Genomic DNA, 4,443 nt, shown 5'->3' with positions numbered 1-4,443 from the left:
CCATCCATCCATCCATCCATCCATCCATCCATCCATCCATCCATCCATCCTCCCTTTAATATTACAACCCTGCCAACTGTAGAAATAATTGTCTTACAGTTAATTAAATTAGTTAATTGTATTTTAGAAAATAAAAAAAAGTTTAGACCTGAAACCTTTGCAGGAACGTCATTCTCCAGACTGCACATATACACACATGATGTTCCAGATTCCTTTGTCTACTTCCTTGTGAACTGTTTTCTGTTTCTGGCCATGTTTTGCTTTAAAATTCAGTCCATAACTTGCCCGTGCTACAGGCAGTGTCATATTTTCCTTTTTTTTCCCTCTATCATGTGGAGACAGGATCTTATTGTCATTCAGATTATACACCATATGGTGCACACCAAGAGGAAATATCAGTGCAGTGGGTCTGAAAGGCTGAAAGACTGTAGAAAAGGAAAAATATATAGAACAACTCCAGGATATATTGAAAACATTACAAGTAACAGAAAGAAACACAAATATTACACCTTACTTGTGTGAGAAATATTCCACAGAAACAGATGTACATCCCAAATTCTCTCAACATTGTGTTCACGGTTTATTTCTCACTTGGTTGTAGCTTTAAGGTTCTTGTTTCCATTTTATTATGTAATGGAACCTACGTTTATCTTCTCTAGCTCAATAAAGCCCCTATATGTGGAGGAACTCTGTGTTTCTGACCACGCTGGTCCCTCTTCTGTCTTCCCCTTGCTGCTTCTTTTGTAATTCTGGAAACAGCATGAAAACAGTTTGAGCTTAGAGGGATTTGACACTGCTCGTTCATTCCAGTGCTGGTATATGGAGCAATGATCATTATCACGGCTACCCTCATCATCATCATAAGTGTGCAGCTTCGGCTCAGATGATGCGGCCTAAAGGCTTTGAGTAAACATTATGTAAGTGCTGCTGAATATTCAAATTCTTAGTAATGAAATACAACCTTTCCTGATGGATTGGTGTGGGCAGGAACTGAGTCATGTTTGCACTGGATCTCAATTTCATGCATTTTTATGAAGAGGTTCTGCATAGAGCGATTCGGGAGCCGGTTCTCAAAGTGTGACGGTGTCTTTGTTTTGTCGCCGCTGAGATGCGTAACCTGATACATTAAGAACAATATGATGCATTTAAGATACATGAGCTGCAAAACACAAACTCATTTTTCCCCACAGATTTAATTATAAAATGTACTGTGTGTTTTCAAACTGATAAAATTTGATTTGCATGGAGGAAGATTATGGACTGAGATTAAATGAGAATATCTTTTTAATTTGGTTTACTTCAGAAATGCGTGGAAGAATAAAAAAAGCAGGGTATTGCAATTTTATTACAAGATTTCCTGCATTATGAGAAGTCTTTTTTTGGTTCCTCTGTAGTGAGAATCAACATGTAATTTTAATGTATGGACAATAAAAAACAATTATAAAGGTCTTTTTAAGTGCTCATAAATACGAAAAGGTAAACTTAATGAAACGCACTGGCAGGAAAAACAAAACAAAAACTACTTTTGTGATTAAATAAACTTTAGTATAAAAGAGCTTCGATGTGGAAAAGCAAAAAGAGCAAATAGTAAGATATAAAAAAGAAAATCTTGCAGCAAGTCAGAGTATTATCTTCACTTGCCGTGTCATAAGGTGTTTCAGCATGAAATGTAGTTGAAGTAAATGTTCAGGTGCCAAATAAAACACTGATTCATCTCAATCAGCCAGAGATGAAAATCATCTCTTTTCCTTTGGATCAGCTCTGATTGGTTACTGGAACGAAGAGTCAAGAATCAATGCTAAGAATTTTCACCTTTTTGGTATGAATAAAAAAAAAATCAACAATCAGTATTTCATTTGCTGCCCTTTGAGTTTTAATAAAACTCTGTTACAGAATCTTGACTACAGTCTTTGGAGGAAAAACAAATCATAAACTTGGTTTTAGTTTGAACAGAAAACCTCATGTACACAGTAAACCAGGCTGCAAGTACAGACATATTACCAGGGTTGCATCAAGGAACTTTTTGGACCTAATAGAAGTCTTAAAAAAAGAAATGTATAGAAAAAACCAGCAGTAGTTTAGTTAATGTGTGCTTTCAGAGTTGTGAGAGCTAATGGGAATACATTTTCCCTGAATTTTTTTGTCCTGGACCTTCAGGGTCTGCCAAAAGGCAGCAGGTCAAACAGGTGGTAGGCGTGACGGGTGAAGTCCTTGACGATGAGCATTGCTCTGCTGAGGCAGCAAGAAGTGTAGCTTTTCCTGCTGCATCTTGACCACCTTCTGTGACCTCTTCCCGTCTGCTTTGACGTGGTTTGCCCACTGCACTGAGGCAGATGGGCAGATTTAGCAGAAAATAGTCAAGATGGAGAAAAAGAAATGTGTGTAATGCACAAACCACAGCGGGTAGAGGAAGGTAGCAAGAAGGTTACTAGCAGCCTTAGGTTGATGATATCCCTCCTTAGAAATCTTAGGAAGCGTAAATGACGTTCTGCCTTCTTTACGACAGTCAAGGTATTAGCAGACCAGGCCAATACTGCACCTTAAGCCGGGCTTACACTGTGCGATTTTTTTTTTCTGCCCTTTTCGGGCCGACTTTCCTATGGTGTGAGAATTTTTGGAACGGGTCGAATTTCAGCCTGATCGTGCGTCGTGTAGTGTACAGGGGGTAACGAGGGGTGATCAGCCTTTCAAGACCACCTCCCGATCAGTAATCGTGAAGTTGACATTGTGGTACACTTTGATTTTGTTGGAGTTTTTTGTTTGCAGTGTGTTTACCCCATTGCTATGCATTTACACCTGCCATCCACTGTGCCAAAGTCTCAAAAACTAGTAACGTTGCTTGCCATTTGCTGATCAAGATGTATAGACTCTTTCATTTTCTTCACGTTGTTAGGCGGATTCTATTCAAGAGGTTTATTTGTTACTTAGCTGGAAGCAGTAAGGGATGGATAGGGCTAATTGGAAGGACTTTTTCTTCCCCAAAAAGGTGGCTCATTCATGATTTAAATAGGAGGTCCAGACTTATTTAAATAGGTCCAGACTGAGTAAAATAGATTTATACTCTTGTTTGTTTTCTATGTTACATGGTACATTTGTATGCAAACTATGAAAGCAAAGAGACATTATGACAGCCATGATCCAACAAAACTCATTGGCTCCTCCTCACAAGGGCTCTTGACATTGACTCAATTGATTTTTGCAGCATCAGTGCTGTTTTTACACACCATTGCATCATCAGTCCCCACTGCTCTGCCTCCATGGTAAATGAGACGGACCTCTGGAAACCTCCGAGATGAGCCGGACTGTGGCAGAACACGAGGGCAGACAATCCTGTGGAGAATGATTTATTCATGCAGGCAAGATTGAGTGTTTGTGTCGGAGTTATTAAATGCTGCCACATCTGTCAGCAGCCGTTCCCAACGCAGCTGCTGTTGAAGAGCATTGAAGAGGAGAGTGAGTTGGTACATGGACAGAGATGTGTTTGCCACATATTACATGGGTAATAAAGGCGATATGAGTGCTTCTGAAACAAGATGGCATCTATTAATAATCCCCTCTCCTGTTATTAGTTGGATAAAAGTTGAAAACATTTCTTTTATCTGTTTAGTTTTGAGGAAAATATAATCAGAAAGCTCTAAACAACAACAGCAAAATAATATTTTTCCTCATAAACAAGTTTTTCAACCAGGAGAGGTGCAGTATACAACTATCAGCCTGTGTGCAGATTGCAAGGTTTATTTGGATCTCCATGCTGATCTTGGTCATGTAGAGAACAGTCAGTGGCTATATCCATTCTTCAGTAGGATAACTGAAAAAGCAGATTTAAGCAGTTAAACAGCCTTCTCACAATGACCAGCCCCTTGACATCTTCCAGTCAGACTTCAGTCCTCACAACAATACAGAGACCTGCCCTTGTCAATGTGTTCATTGACATCCGTATAAATGCAGACTGGAAGAACCACAGTGCTGGTATTATTGGACCTTAGTGCAGCATTTATTGCAGCCTTCCTGGTACAGCACTGGACTGGTTGAAACCCTACTTGAAGGACTTAATTGAGTCGACTTAATTAGGCTGAGTTAACTCACATCTGGATGACTCAAAATGTCCCTTGGGGGTGTCGGACTGCAAGGAGGTGTGCGTAAGGCACGCAGACCTGGTGTCTTATTGGCTTTTTCTATGGGCTTACTAGCACAGGCTACAAAATAGCTGGATTAGACTACCCTGAGATAACCAAGGCTGTCTATGCTGCAATGTGTCCTATTGTATTTTTATTTTATTACTTTTATATAGATAAGGGCACATATTAAAAGTTTTGCTTGTTTGTCCTCCTTTTCATTAACAATTCACATGAATTAGTTATTTTGTGTTTTACTGAATAAAATAAACCACTAATTTAATAATGGATGTAATGATCCATATTTTTCACTTCTATTCCCATTCTG

At 39.1% G+C, this 4,443-nt stretch overlaps 1 protein-coding gene across 1 annotated transcript in view; it reads left to right on the top strand.

Moving 5' to 3' along the window:
• LOC107090949 (tankyrase-1-like) overlaps positions 1 to 4,443 on the top strand; it is a 41,069-nt gene that overhangs the window by 16,991 nt on the left and 19,635 nt on the right. The window lies entirely within an intron of this gene.

The sequence above is a fragment of the Cyprinodon variegatus genome, unplaced genomic scaffold (assembly GCF_000732505.1).
Source record: "Cyprinodon variegatus isolate N-32 unplaced genomic scaffold, C_variegatus-1.0 Scaffold318, whole genome shotgun sequence".
NCBI lineage: Eukaryota > Metazoa > Chordata > Actinopteri > Cyprinodontiformes > Cyprinodontidae > Cyprinodon > Cyprinodon variegatus.
Note: the sequence above shows the minus strand (reverse complement) of the source record. Positions and strands in the feature narration are given on the sequence as shown.